The 16,193-nt window shown below is 42.7% G+C and overlaps 1 long non-coding RNA gene across 1 annotated transcript in view; it reads left to right on the forward strand.

Moving 5' to 3' along the window:
* Positions 1-5,130: 5,130 nt before the first annotated feature.
* Positions 5,131-16,193, forward strand: part of LOC128365515 (uncharacterized) — a 245,603-nt gene continuing 234,540 nt past the window's right edge. Inside the window, exons 1-2 of the long non-coding RNA XR_008321810.1 lie at positions 5,131-5,215; positions 6,387-6,485. This is a non-coding gene — a long non-coding RNA (uncharacterized LOC128365515). The remainder of the gene's footprint in view (positions 5,216-6,386; positions 6,486-16,193) is intronic.

Genomic DNA, 16,193 nt, shown 5'->3' on the forward strand with positions numbered 1-16,193 from the left:
ATTTGTTATATTTGTTTATAATTTTGTGACTGATGTGAGACTGAGAATGGGCATGACAGGTTAAAAGGAGGAGGTACCTGAATGCAACATCAAGGAGAAGCACTTAACATATCACTAAAAATCTGTGCAGAGGAAATTACACTGAATATTTTTTTGTCTTTAAAGAATAATTAATGATTCATGGTATTTTAAAAGGCTAAATAAGTGCCAGTTCCTAACTCTCACCAATTGCTATAATATTATAGTGATGATTGCATTGCATATTTTAATAATACATAACAAGAATTGGACTATTTGTTTAAATATCTAATATATTATAATTTTGTGTCATGTGAATTTAAGACTGATGTGAGACTGAGAATGGGCGGTGATAGCTACAACACTGGAGGAGGTACCTGAATGCAACATCAAGGAGAAACTCTTAACATATCACTAAAAATCTGTGCAGTGGAAATGACACTGAATATTTTTTTGTCTTTAAAGAATAAATAATGATTCATGGTATTAAAAAAATCTAAATAAGTCTCAGTTCCTATTGCTATAATAGTTTTACATTTGCTGCCAATTTTTGCTATTCTGCTGCACAGGAACTGATGTTTAATGATACATAACAAAAATTGGACTAAACCTGAAATTGGTACATTTGTTCAAAATATCTAATATATTATAATTTTGTGTCATGTGAATTTAAGACTGATGTGAGACTGAGAATGGGCGGTGATAGCTACAACACTGGAGGAGGTACCTGAATGCAACATCTAAATCTAAATATAATAGTGATCCATTTCATTTAAAGATTAGCTGTCAATTTCTGCTATTCTCCTGCACAGGAACTGATGTTTGCATTGCACATTTTAATGATACATAACAATATTTGTTTATAATGTGAATTTAAGACTGATGTGAGACTGTCTGGTTGTATATTTTAGGGCAATCCCTTCAAATTGGGGCGATGACATGCAGTTCACTATGGAGGAGAATGAGAGAAGAGCATCATTTTTTTGGTAAGGAGTGTCCTTGATGAAATGTAAAGGGCATCCAGAGACCTCCTCCAAATGTCACTTAAACTTTTACTGGTCTTAGCCCCATTTATTTGGAGGAAAGACTGGTCATAGTGGTTATTAAATGAATCAAGGATTGGGCCATGGCCTCCTTCCACACCTCACAGAGGACTCACTATCACAGATGCATTAGTTTACTTAAGAACAAATCTTTAAATATGACACTCATGTATATATAAAATGAATAAAAGCATTAGAAGCACAGAGCCCTGAGGAGGTCTAGTGGAAGATGAGAGTTTACTAGACAGGTTTCCATTAACCCTGACCCTCTGAGATCTGTCAGTGAGGCATCATACTGTACTAAAGAGCCAGTGTGAGCGGACATGTGGCTGAAAACAATTACAAGCAGAAGAAAAGTCAATAAAATGCAAACGTGCATGGTTCTTATGTCCCTCCAGGTGCCTCAGATTTAACAGAGTAGCTGCAGCATCCTTCCACTCATCTGCTTGCCCTGTAGGAAATCTGTAACCTCTTTTCCACCGAGCTGGAGCTGGTGCTGGTTCAGAGCCAGAGCCTGACTAAGCACCGGTTCTTTGCTTTTCCACCGCTAAAGCTCCAGCCCCGAGCCTCAGAACGGGAGCCAGAGCAAGCACCAACTCTTTGCTGGTCTAAAGCAAGAACCGATTACGTCAACAGACTGGGGGCGGGGCTAATGTTTATTAGTCGGATAGCAGGGCTAACGTTTATTAGCCGGCTAGCGGGGCTAACGTTTAGTAGCAGACTAGCGGGGCTAACGTTTAGTAGCAGACTAGCATGGCATTTACAGAGGGTTAAAGATTTGTTGATTAAAAGTACTATTTTTATCATTTTTTTGCCAGAGCTGTCTTCTTCTTCTTCTTTGTTTCTGGCAGGCTACATGCCCTGCGCCATGTTGCTGCCTCTCACTGGTGAATCATGGAAGTGCTTCAAAAGGCTGGTTATGTTATACAGTGACAACATGTTGTGTACTGTCTGTAACATTTCAGATTTGACAATATGTTCAAATGTTTTCATAAGAAAGGATGTAACAGCTACAAGGCAATAACCTTTACCACTGATACTACAATGACTTCAACATGCTGAGAACTTTCTGTGGAATAAATAATGAATGAAAGTGAAATATATAAACTTGTGAGTAAAGATGCATGTACACATTCTGCAGCCCATTATCACTAGCAATGTGGATTGATTACACACACAATTTTACTTTTAATACCGATATTTTGTGACACCACAGAGCGTAGTGTGACCTTTTTGTAGTAAAATGGTTCCTTCACATCACATTTACAAACAATCTTTATACACACTTACGGACACACTCTCTAAAGCTTTAGCTACAGAGGCAACACTTGTTAGTCTTATACATTTAATGTTTGATAAATAATAAAAAAGGTTTTATTCCTCAACTATCTGTCTCTCACCTTGAAGCAATAACTCAGCAGCTTCTGGTTTAGATTAATTCATTTTCTCCTACTGCCAGTTTACTGTGTTAAAATGTCAGCATGTTACAGAAACACATCACCAGCCAAACTCTTTCACTCTCTGTCTCCTCGGCCTTAAACGATGCTTTCTGTGTCATGTCCTTCATCGCATCAAAACAGACAAAGTAGTGAACTGCCACAAACAAGAGGAGTCTTGAAAGCACTTTTCCTTCGTCCAGATGTTGGCGACATCTCCCCTGCCATTCGAACCTCACACACAGACATGCAAAAGTCGCCAAGAGACCCCCAGTCAAAAAGAAAAAGGGGGGAATTACATGAGGAATAAAAGCCAGTTTGTGTGCTGTTCCATGCAGGCTTAAGGGAACAGTAGGGAGGGCCCTTTAATAGACAGTGCGAGAGGTGGTGCGATGGCACTGGATCCATGGCAGCTGTTTCCTTCAATGTTTCATGCTCATAGCCACAGCTGCTCTCCAAATGAGAGTTAATATTGCAGGGGGGCTGTCCACCCTGGGTCGAGCCGTGTCGCATGGTCTGAATGTCAAACTCCGCCCAGCAGGGTGACACCGGCTCAATGGACACACTGTGTGTTTCACCCCCCCCCCCCTCCTCTTTCCCTCGTCTCCTCTCTTGCCCTCTCTTCCCTGTTGATGTGTCTGTCTTTCTGCCTCATTGGATCTTTTTCCCCCCAACTGGACAAGGGTGAAATCTGTATTTTTCATGGGCATGCCGATGTGGTTTCAGCTTCAAATGAAAAATAAATGAAGGGAATAAAAGATGGGACCGTGTGTTGACATTGGGATTACTCTGGTCTGGTGTTTTTTTGAAGGCTATCGCTGAAACGAATGAATTTACTATCAAGCCAGCAGACACAGGGAGACGGAAATTTGACTAAACTCACAATATTGCACTGTTTCTGATGTAAAGATTGTAGACTGAGAACACATTCAGACCATCACAAGACATTTAAACATGATTGAAATAGTGTTTGCAACTGATTAAAGAAGGAAACTGGGATGCTTTACATCTTTTGTGTATTTTTTCATTGATATTTTGAGGAGTTGAACACATGAATAGTAAGAATAAGGAAGAAAACAGTTCAATTTGAAACCTCACTAATGTTAAATACAGTAGCTCAGGAAGGAGGATTCAGAGATGAGTGACATGGTATCATACTATCTTTAGGGCTGTCAAACGATTAATTTTTTTAATCGAGATTAATCACAGTATTTCCATTGTTAATCGCGTTTTGAATTGCATGTTTAAAATCCTGTTATTTTACATTTCAAGGCAGTTTTAAGCCCATAATGTAAAGCATTTCTTACCAGAGTGTCTTAACTGGGAATCAATCACGGCTCTGCTGCGACTCCCACACTCCAAAATGGTCCTTTAGTGGAGCTGAGGCTCACTTGGCTGCACCTGGGTGTTTAGCGTGGAGGTGCTAACTCAAACTCCACGTACTCCGGTGGTAGTTAAACTCCGTTTGACACAGGTTGCATTTTACTTTTGACTTGTCAACTGAACCGTCTGGAAGTGTTTTAAAGTTAAACAAGCCGTTCAAAAGTCCAGTAGCTCTCTTACTTTCCATCAGCGCGGTAGGTTTACTGCAGGAGGCCACTTCAAAGCATAGCGCTACAGCTAGAGGAGCCGTCTACGGGGGAGTAGAAGGGACAAAAAGGCTTGCAACATTAAAATGTGATTTTAAAAAATTAACGCGTTATGGATTGCATTAATGTAATCGCGATTAACGCGTTACTGCTGACAGCCCTAATTATCTTTAATACTGTATGTACAAAGCAAGATATTTTCATCCCAATTGCTATAGAATACCATTAACTTCTACACTTTTAACTTGGTCATTTAATTGATAATTCCCTTGAAAGTCTTTGTAGTAATTGATGCAAAGTCTTCATACCTTAACAGAAAGGAAGGTCTTTTTGCATTTTTACTTTCCAAAAATGATGCATATGAGCTGTTTTCTGATCTGTTTTAGGGCGTTTTCACACCTGCATGTTCAACTTTTGATGTCGACCTACTTGTTTAGTGTTGTTTAGTCTCATTGAATCAAATCCCAGTTCGTTTGGGAAGGTGTGAACACTGCAATCGTGGAACAAAACAACCAAATGGAGACCTTGTTGAAGGGCTGGTCTCAGTACAGTTACACACAAAATGTGGTACCTGTTTATTTAACCCTCCTGTTGTCCTCAAGTCAAAGAAGGAAGGAAGAAAGGAAGGAAGGAAGGAAGGAAGGAAGGAATGAAGGAAAGAAGGAAGGAAGGAAGGGAGTGAGGAAGGAAGGAAGGGAATGAGGAAGGAAGGAAGGACATGAGGAGGGAAGGAAGGAAGAAAAGGAGTAAGGAGGGAGGGAAAGAGGAAGGAAGGAGGTAGAGGAAGGAAAGGAGGAAGGAAGGACATGAGGAAGGAAGAAAAGGAGTAAGGAGGTAGGGAAAGAGAAAGGAAGGAAGGAGGGGGGAAAAGAGGAAGGAAGGAAGTTGAGGAGGAAGGGAGAAAAGAAGGAAGTAGAGAAAGGAAGGAAGGGAGGGAGGAAAGAAGGAAGGAAGGAATGAATGAAGGAAGGAAGGAAGAAAAGAGTAAGGAAGGAAGTCGAGGAGGAAGGGAGGAAGAAAGGAAGAAAAGAAGAAAGGAAGGATGTGAGGAAAGAAGTATGGAAGGAGGAGGGAGCAAAGAAAGAGGGAAGGAGGGGAAGAATGAAGGAAAAATTAAAGAAAGAGGGAGGTAAGGGAGGAACAGTCAAAAGAGACGGGGTCAATTTGACCCGTGAGGACGACAGGAGGGTTAAAGGTATGAATCAGATATCCGACCTGTATCTGACCCAACTGCAGGAAGCGTTGCACATTTTCTGGATTAAACCTGTTCCTGTATCCAGCTGCTCCGAGCTTTATATATATGGTGGTATGTGCTCAATATGTCCTCCTGTCTCCTCTTCAGACGGCCGACACACATCTCTTCTTTGTGTGAGCATGAAGCAACACATTACTCTCTACATGTTCAACACTGTGATCGTGGAGCAAAGCAACCAAATCCAGACCTTGTTGAAGGGCATGAGGAAGGAAGGAAGAAAAGGAGTAAGGAGGGAGGGAAAGAGGAAGGAACGGAGTAGAGGGAGGAAGGAAGGGAGGGAGGAAGGAAGGAAGGAAGGAAGGAAGGAAGGAAGGAAAGGAGGAAGGAAGGACATGAGGAAGGAAGGATGGAAGAAAAGGAGTAAGGAGGGAGAAAGGACATGAGGAAGGAAGGAAGGAAGAAAGGAAGGACAGGAGGAAGGAAGGAAGGAAGAAAGGAAGGACAGGAGGAAGGAAGGAATGAGGAAGGAAGGAAGAAAGGAAGGACAGGAGGAAGGAAGGAAGGAAGGAAAGGAGTAAGGATGGAGGGAAAGAGGAAGGAAGGGAGGGAGGAAAGAAGGAAGGAAGGAATGAGGAAGGAAGGAAGGAAGGGAGGAAAGAAGGAATGAAGGAAGAAAAGGAAGGAAAGAAGAAAAGGAGTAAGGAGGTAGGGAAAGAGGACAGAAGGAAGGAAGTCGAGGAGGAAGAGAGGAATGAAGGAAAGAAGGAAGGAAGGAAGTGAGGAAAGAAGTATGGAAGGAGGAGGGAGCAAAGAAAGAGGGAAGGAAGAAAGGAAGACAAGGAGTAAGGATGGAGGGAAAGAGGAAGGAAGGAAGTAAAGGAAGGAAGGAAGGGAGGGAGGAAAGAAGGAAGGAAGGAATAAGGAAGGAAGGAAGGAAGGAGGGAAGGAGGGAAGAAAAGAGGAAGGAAGGATATGAGGAAGGAAGGAAGGAAGGAAGGAGGAAAAGGAGTAGGGAGGGAAAGAAGAAGGAATGAAGTAGAGGAAGGAAGGAAGAAAAGAGTAAGGAAGGAAGTCGAGGAGGAAGGGAGGAAGAAAGGAAGAAAAGAAGAAAGGAAGGATGTGAGGAAAGAAGTATGGAAGGAGGAGGGAGCAAAGAAAGAGGGAAGGAGGGGAAGAATGAAGGAAAAATTAAAGAAAGAGGGAGGTAAGGGAGGAACAGTCAAAAGAGACGGGGTCAATTTGACCCGTGAGGACGACAGGAGGGTTAAAGGTATGAATCAGATATCCGACCTATATCTGACCCAACTGCAGGAAGCGTTGCACATTTTCTGGATTAAACCTGTTCCTGTATCCAGCTGCTCCGAGCTTTATATATATGGTGGTATGTGCTCAATATGTCCTCCTGTCTCCTCTTCAGACGGCCGACACACATCTCTTCTTTGTGTGAGCATGAAGCAACACATTACTCTCTACATGTTCAACACTGTGATCGTGGAGCAAAGCAACCAAATCCAGACCTTGTTGAAGGGCATGAGGAAGGAAGGAAGAAAAGGAGTAAGGAGGGAGGGAAAGAGGAAGGAACGGAGTAGAGGGAGGAAGGAAGGGAGGGAGGAAGGAAGGAAGGAAGGAAGGAAGGAAGGAAGGAAAGGAGGAAGGAAGGACATGAGGAAGGAAGGATGGAAGAAAAGGAGTAAGGAGGGAGAAAGGACATGAGGAAGGAAGGAAGGAAGAAAGGAAGGACAGGAGGAAGGAAGGAAGGAAGAAAGGAAGGACAGGAGGAAGGAAGGAATGAGGAAGGAAGGAAGAAAGGAAGGACAGGAGGAAGGAAGGAAGGAAGGAAAGGAGTAAGGATGGAGGGAAAGAGGAAGGAAGGGAGGGAGGAAAGAAGGAAGGAAGGAATGAGGAAGGAAGGAAGGAAGGGAGGAAAGAAGGAATGAAGGAAGAAAAGGAAGGAAAGAAGAAAAGGAGTAAGGAGGTAGGGAAAGAGGACAGAAGGAAGGAAGTCGAGGAGGAAGAGAGGAATGAAGGAAAGAAGGAAGGAAGGAAGTGAGGAAAGAAGTATGGAAGGAGGAGGGAGCAAAGAAAGAGGGAAGGAAGAAAGGAAGACAAGGAGTAAGGATGGAGGGAAAGAGGAAGGAAGGAAGTAAAGGAAGGAAGGAAGGGAGGGAGGAAAGAAGGAAGGAAGGAATAAGGAAGGAAGGAAGGAAGGAGGGAAGGAGGGAAGAAAAGAGGAAGTAATGAGGAAGGAAGGATATGAGGAAGGAAGGAAGGAAGGAAGGAGGAAAAGGAGTAGGGAGGGAAAGAAGAAGGAATGAAGTAGAGGAAGGAAGGAAGGGAGGGAGGAAAGAAGAAAGGAAGGAAGGAAGGAAGGAAAGAAGGAAGGAAAGAAGGAAGGACAGGAGGAAGGAAGGAAGGAAAGAAAGAAGGACAGGAGGAAGGAAGGAAGGAAAGGAGGGAGGAAGGAAAGGAGGAAGGAGGGAGGGAAAGAGGAAGGAAGGAAGGAATGAGGGAGGAAGGAAAGGAAGGGAGGAAGGAAAGGAAGGGAGGAATATGTCCTCCTGTCTCCTCTTCAGATGGCTGACACACATCTCTTCTTTGTGTGAGCATGAAGCAACACATTACTCTCTACATGTTGCCTTCAAGTACCTTCAAATGTGCCATTCTGCTTGCATATTTTGGCTTGATATACGGCCCAAACGATGAGTGCAATTATGTAGAAATGCCAGTTTTTTTTTGTCGATGATCTATTTTGGATAACTCTCCCAGAGGAAACACAAACTCTCCTTTCTCTGCCTGCCAAACCCACAATATTTCTGATTAATGAACGTAGTGACAGTTCCCACATGGCTTTTGTTAATACATTTTTTTGGTTTGCTTGAAATTTTTTCTATGCGAAACCCAATCTGGACCAAAAAGGGAAAATGCAGCCAAAGTAGCGATTCATCCTCTGCTTTATAGACCAGAGCAAACAACTGTGAAGAATCATGTAGAGAAAGATCATGATTATATTTAGAAGAAACCAAAGCTGACTGATGTTTGAAGACCAGATGTAAACCCCTGAAAGATGCATTGTATGTCCTCTCTGTCTCAGAATATCACTGTAATTCAGTTTTACTCCTAAACCAATCAAAAGCTTCTTGAACAAACAAAAGATGCAGTCTTGTTAGCATCCCCGTCGTTATTGGTTACGGGTACTCCAATGAGAAATAGGTTGTTTGTCGCTGCCTTACAAAACTATTTATACGCACCTACAGTATATGCTTTTAACAATAATAATAATAATAATAATAATAATGATGAACAAACAATGTAGGAGGTTAAAAAGACATAAAATGGAAAGAAGATAAAAGAAGAGTTTACAGGTTAAAAGCCAGTTTAAAAAGGTGTGTTTTTTAGGAGTGATTTGAAGGTATGGGGGTCTGTACAGTCTCTGATGGGTTTGGGGAGTGAATTCCGGAGGGTGGGGGCGGCAGTGGAGAAGGCTCTGTCCCCCCAAGTTCGGTGCTGGGTCTGAGAGGGTAGGGCAAGGAGATTTTCAGGATGGCGCTGCCCAGATTTGAAACTATTGGCTTCCGAGCAGCAGTCCTCAAACCAATGGGTGACGTCACGGATGTTACGTTCATTTCTTTTATATAGTCTATGTTTATAGTTAAGGAAAAACTGTGATGATGATGAACAGCCGATCTACTTTCTCAAAACTTCCATCCACCCTGATCCTCCTCCCCAAGAGACTTTTGCCTCTGCTTGGCAACAGTCACTGTTTGCACGAGACGTTCTCATCAGAGATTTGTGCTGACCATAAGTTGTTTAAAGTGTTTGAACAAATAACCAATGCTTTTATTTTCTATCTGACGACGGTCTCTTATTTGTTTACTGTTGTGCTGTTTGGATAAAATATTAAAAGAGATTCACAATCTCCTGTAAACAAGCAAATGTCACGAGACTAAAACATGTAGGGTTTGTACAATCAATGAAAACTGAAAAGGGAACGTGGCAGTATTTACATAAAATCTTTTGATTAGATTATTACAGTTTTATGTAGTATGTTGATGTGAATCAGCTTTTATTTGCCTTTAAATGATGATATGTGATGATAATGTTCTATGACTATAGTTTTAGTAGCTTGCATGATGCATGAATTAGCTTTTATTTGGGGTATGAGTGGAATAAATGCCTCCACATAAACACAGCCAGTTATATACTCTTCCTATAGATCTAAACACATGACCTGCACACCACAGCAGACCTCTGTTTTCTACAGTCAGGAGCACAGAGAAGGGATTTTGGGCCCCATGAAATGATATCACATTGGGCCCCATCACCACCACATACAGCATACAGGTCAACACCAACCATGCACTATTTCTCTACCTGTGAAGGTTTGCAACTCTCTTGTAGTCCGATACTAACTGTACAATATTTACTGACAATATAACACTGTAGACATGCATGCTACATTCTGCACACAAATAAAACATTAGTTTAATTGTAAATGAAATATCCTATTAATGTCTTTTAATGATGATAATGTTCTACGACTATAGTTTCATACTTCCCTTAGGAGCTTGCATGAGGCACTGTTGATGTGAATGAGCTTTTATTTGGGGTATGAGTGGAATAAATACCTCCACATGAACACAGCCAGTTATATACTCTTCCTATAGACCTACACACATGACATGCACGCTACAGCAGACCTCTGTTTTCTCCTCCTCTGATCGTATCCATAGTGATAGATGTAGACTTCAGGTCAAGGAAGGGAGGAAGGGAGGAAGGAAGGAAGGAAGGAAAAGAGTAAGGAGGGAGGGAGGGAGGAAATGAGGGAGGAAGGGTGGAAGGAAGTGAGGTATGACGTATAGAAGGAGGGGAAAAACAAAGGAAAAATTAAAGAAAGAGGGAGGAAGGAAGGAAGGAAGGAAGGAAGGAAAGAAGGAAAAGAGTAAGGAGGGAGGGAGGAAGGAAAGAAGCAAGGAAGGATGGAGGAAGGAAGGAAGGAAAGAAGCAAGGAAGGATGGAAGGAAGTGAGGAAAGAAGTATAGAAGGAGGGGAAGAATGAAGGAAAAATTCAAGAAAGAGGGAGGAAGGAAGGAAGGAAGGAAGGAAGGAAGGAAGGAAAGAAGGAACAGTCAAAAGAGACGGGGTCAATTGATGATAATGCTCTATACTATATGACTGTAGTTTTAGGAGCTTGCATGATGCATGAATTATCTTTTATTTGGGGTATGAGTGGAATAAATGCCTCCACATGAACACAGCCAGTTATATACTCTTCCTATAGACCTACACACATGACCTGCACGCCACAGCAGACCTCTGTTTTCTCCTCCTCTGATCGTATCCATAGTGATAGATGTAGACTTCAGGTCAAGGAAGGGAGGAAAGAAGGAAGGAAGGAAGGAAGGAAGGAAAAGAGTAAGGAAGGAGGGAGGATGGAAAGGAGGGAGGAAGGAAGGAAGGAAAGAAGCAAGGAAGGAAAGAAGCAAGGAAGGATGGAAGGAAGTGAGGAAAGAAGTATAGAAGGAGGGGAAGAATGAAGGAAAAATTCAAGAAAGAGGGAGGAAGGAAGGAAGGAAGGAAGGAAGGAAGGAAGGAAGGAAAGAAGGAACAGTCAAAAGTCAATTGATGATAATGCTCTATGACTGTAGTTTTAGGAGCTTCCATTATGTGAATTATCTTTTATTTGGGGTATGAGTGGAATAAATGCCTCCACATGAACACAGCCAGTTATATACTCTTCCTATAGACCTACACACATGACCTGCACGCCACAGCAGACCTCTGTTTTCTCTTCCTCTGATCGTATCCATAGTGATAGATGTAGACTTCCTCTCCGCCCTCTGTTGTGTCTCAGTGCGACGTTGAGCAGGGATCCCTTCGGACTGCCACACACACACACACACACACACACACACACACACACACACACACACACAGTGGTGGCAGCGATGAGCATGATTTGAAGTGTCCTGTCTGAGGCGATGCAGCTGCATAAAGGAAACAGCTGCTGAAATATCACAGGCGGCCCCCCCCGTGTCTCCCAGTATCTATCACACACACACTGTGACCAGCTCAGCCCGGAGAGAGAGAGGACACAACAAAGACATCTGCAAGATGGCCTCGGACACACAACCCCACTGATGTGTGCACCGCTGTGATGTCGTCTTCACTGGGACCGTGATGATGAGCGCTCCGCTGTGATGTGCTCTTCTCCGAGCTTCGTCCCACTCCTGCTGTTTCCTTTCTGAGCCGACTGACACGCAAACAGGAAGTGATGGGCAGGGGCTTTGTTCGGAGAGTAAAAAGAGGCATTTCTGATGCTGCGTCTTTGTGAAGTTGAAGCTAGACGCAGCTAGACACAGGCCTTTAATGGTCACTCTGATTCTCTATGTCATATTTTTTAGCACTTCTGCCTCTTTTCTTCCTTCCTTCCTTCCCTCTTTTCTTCCATTCTACCTGTATTTTCCTTCCTTATGTCCTTCCTCCTTGCCTTCTGTCCTTCCGTCTGTCCTTCCTTCCTTCCTTCAGTCCGTCCGTCCTTCATTCCTTCCTCCCTTTCTTCTGCCTGTCCCTCTTTCCTTCCGTCCTTCCTTCCTCCCTTTCTTCTGTCTGTCCGTTCTTCCTCCCTTTCTTCTGTCTGTCCTTCCTCCCTTTCGTCTGTCTGTCTGTCCGTCCTTCCTTTATTCCTTCCTTCCTCCCTTTCTTCTGTCTGTCTGTCCTTCCTTCCTTTATTCCTTCCTTCGTCCCTTTCTTCTGTCTGTCTGTCCTTCCTCCCTTTCTTCTGTGTGTCCCTCTTTCCTTTTGCCTGTCTGTCCATCCTTCCTTACTCCCTTTCTTCTGTCTGTCCATCCTTTCTCCCTTCATTTCTTCCCCACATCCGTCCTTCCTTCTTCCCTTTCTTCTGTCTGTCTGTTCTTCCTTCCTTTCTTCCCTACTTCCTTCCCTTCTTATTTCTTTCCTTCTTTCCCTCTCCATCTTTTTAATGATCCAGCCCACATCAGATCAAATGTGGTCTCTATGTGGCCCTTTGAATAAAATGTGTCACATATTTTAAACCTGAGATCAGTAAAAAACACTTTTGATGAACTTAAGATACAAAGAAGGAGATATTTTTATCATTTGAGACTGATGGTGAAGCTACAGAGAGGAAATGCAGGGAGAGAGAGGATGACATGAAGCAAAGGTCTCTCTCTGCCTGTTTGATGGTGTTTAGACCTCCTGGAGATGTCACTGCAGTTTATTTGTGTTTACATCTTGAGTCTGCTGCAGCTCTTTTAAATCCTTCAGGTAAATCTTCTTCACACAGTTTGCTGCAAAAACCAGATGGTCAAAAACAGGCTTGTGGACAAGAGGATAGAAAATTAATACGCGGGAATAAGGGGGTGTGAAATCCGCTTATGATGTCACAAAAATTAGAAAATGTTTGTCAAATACATCTTTTACCTGCTGGCCTATTAAATCAGACTTCTGATTGTTGAGGAAGTGGATAATGAAGAAGTCATTATATTTACTGGAGTACTAATAAATCTCTAAATGTAAAGTATCTAGCATCACACACACTGAATATTACTCCTGATAAAAGTCAAAAAAGGGGAAAATGTTCTATTAAAGTTAAAATCTTTCGGGTTATCTCAGAGGAAAACATATCAACAGTTAGTATACGTCAAATTTCTCTATATGATTTAACCAAACTGTTGTCCTCGAGTCAAGGTAGGAAGGGACAAAGAGGGAAGGAAGAAGGAAGGAAGAAGGAAGGAAGAAGGAAAGGAGGGAGGAAGAAAGTAGGGAGGGAAGGAAGGAAAGGAGGGAGGGAGAAGGAAGGAAGGAGGGAGGGAAGGAAAGGAGGAAGAAGGAAGGAAGGGAGGGAGGAGGAAAGGAAAGAAGGAAGGGAGGAAGGAAGGAAGGTAGGAGGGAGGAAAGAAGGAAGGAAGGAGGGAGGGAGAAAGGAAAAGAGGAAGGGAGGAAGGAAGGAAAGAAGGACAGAGGAAAGAAGGAAGGGAGAGGTAGGAAAGAAAGAGAAGGAAAGGAAAGGAGGGAGGAAGAAGGAAGGAAGGAAAGGTAGGAAGGTAGGAGGGAGGGAGGGAGGAATGAAGGAAGGTAGGAAGGTAGGGGAGGAAAGAAAGAAAGAAGGAGGGAGGAAAGAAAGAAAGAGAAATAAAGAAAGAAAGAAAGAAAGGAAGAAAGAAAGAAAGACAGAACAGATTAAAGAGAAGAGAACACCAGAATGAAAACCCTCAAATAAAACTTATTTGACCTCTCATATATAAAACTGTCATTAAAGCTTAAAGTTAAAGTTAAAGGTAATAAAAGGTGAAAGCTTACACACAAAAAAAAAATCAGGTTACACAATATGTGTTACGGTGGATTTGTAAAAGGGAAGTTAATTTGCTACGCAACATCACCAAATATGATTTATGTAAAGTAAACCATGTGTGATTCTAATAAAACCTCTGCAGGGTTCCTTTAATGATACGCTGAGATTATCTAGAACCCTAAAGGACTGAGGGGAACATCTGGTGACTGTCAGTTACCATAGCAACAGATATTACACAGATTAGATTTCACTTGAGATTTTTCTTTTTCTTTTTTACCTCGTTGGCTGTCGGACTCTCAGCGGGGGTTTTAACTTCCTGGAGTCTTTCTGCAGAGGGGTCTAATCCACCCCACTTTCCTTCCTGGGTTCTTATCCCTCCTTCTATTTGCCCTTCCTACCTTCCCTCCTTTCTTCTGTCTGTCCTTCCTTCCTTCCCTCCATCTGTCCTTCCTTCCTCCCTCCCTTTCTTCTGTCTGTCCTTCCTTCTTTCCTCCCTTCCTTCCTTCACTCCATCTGTCCTTCCTTCCTTTCTTCATTCTGTCCTTCCTTCCCTCCCTTCATCTGTCCTTCCTTCCTTCCTTCCTTCCTCCCTTTCTTCTGTCTGTCCTTCCTTCCTTCCTTCACTCCATCTGTCCTTTCTTCCCTCCACCTGTCCTTCTTTCCTTCCCTCCATCTGTCCTTCCTTCCTTTCTTCATTCGGTCCTTCCTTTCTTCATTCGGTCCTTCCTTCCATCTGTCCTTCCTTCCTTTCTTCATTCTGTCCGTCCTTCCTTCCTTCCCTCCATCTGTCCTTCCTTCCTTCCCTCCATCTATCCTTCCTTCCTTTCTTCATTCTGTCCTTCCTTCCTTCCTTCCTTTCTTCATTCTGTCCGTCCTTCCTTCCTTCCCTCCATCTGTCCTTCCTTCCTTCCTTTCTTCATTCTGTCCTTCCTTCCTTCCTTCCCTCCTTCCGTCCTTTCTTCCCTACTTCCTTCCCTTCTTATTTCTCCTGGAAACACTTGAGATTTTTCTTTTTTTCTTTTATACCTCATAGGCTGTCGTATTCTCAGCGGGGGTTTTAACTTCCTGGAGTCTTTCAGTTTTTCACAATAGCATCTTATCACACGTTGAAAAAGGAAATGGAAATCTCTGCCAAGTTATTTTCTCATAGACGTCTCATACACCCCCACACCTGTTGCCTTCCAGCTCCTTGGGGGGATGTGTGCCATATATACCGCTGACAATTACAAGACACACACACACACACACACACACACACACACACACACACACACACACACACACACACACACACACACACACACACACACACACACACACACACACACACACACACACACACACACACACACACACACACAGAGAAAAGAAGTTAATGGCATATGGATCCTATTGAAGCAGATACGCCTGTATTCTCGCTGAGCTCCGCCAGATGTTAAGGCAATCCAACATGCTGAAAGGTGGAGTGTGTGATGTGACAGATGACCCCACCACGGTCCGAGCGAGCCAACATCTTCAATAGACTACAAAAAAAGGGGGGTTGGGAGGGGGGGGGACAGGGGGGCTCTAATATGGTTTTCCACGCATAAAAAAAGGACCGTTCTCACATCCAACAGGAACCTCGCTTCTCTTACTGTGAAGGAATGTTTGAGTTGGTGACTGAAGTCGGTTTCTTTAGAGGAGAAAATAAGTAAATACAACATTTTAAGTTTTCCATCATGTAAAACTTGATGTTTAAATGTTTGAGCTCCTCAGTCGTTGTGTAAATACATCTAGAGCAGGGGTGTTAAACATAAGGCCCGCGGGCCGGAACCAGCTCGTGGAGGGGTCTAATCTGCCCCACTTTCCTTCCTGTGTTCTTATCCCTCCTTCCATCTGCCCTTCCTTCCTTCCTTCCTTCAGTCTAATGCAGGGATGTCAAACATGAGGCTCGTGGGCCTGTCTTCTTTTCCTTCCTTCCTTTCTTCCATCCTTCCCTCTTTTCTTCCATTTTTCCTGTATTTTCCTTCCTTATGTCCTTCCTTCCTTCCCTTCCTACCTTCCTTCCCTCCCTCCTTTCTTCCATAATTCATACCTGTCTTTTACCTCCATCTGTCCTTCCTTCCTCCCTTCTGTCTATCCTTCCTTCTTTTCTTCCCTACTTCCTTCTGTCTGTCTCATCTTCCTTCCTTCCTTCTTTTTAATGATCCGGCCAGCATGAGATTAAAATGGTCTGTATGTGGCCCTTGAATAAAAATGACTTTGACTCCTCTGATCTAGAGAATCAAGAGCAGCTTTAATTCTTATATACTGTTTAGGGTCAAATTTTACACATATTTTACTCCTGAGATCATTAAGAAACACTTTTTCTTCTTTTATTGTGAAATTTGATTAACTTAAGATACAAAGGAGATATAGTCGACACATTCATCCAAAATGTCAAAAATATTAATTCTTCACTTTTAATGTCATTTCTCCTGCCCTATGAAATATTGGATAGTGTTTTTCATATAGTTTTTCCTCATAAAAACAAAAAAAAACAACTCTTTCTGCTCTCTGAAAGCAAATATTAAAGATTAATCCTTTACAGTACTGTATGTAAAGGAAAACTGTAAAATCTGC

Source organism: Scomber japonicus, chromosome 9 (genome assembly GCF_027409825.1).
Source record: "Scomber japonicus isolate fScoJap1 chromosome 9, fScoJap1.pri, whole genome shotgun sequence".
NCBI lineage: Eukaryota > Metazoa > Chordata > Actinopteri > Scombriformes > Scombridae > Scomber > Scomber japonicus.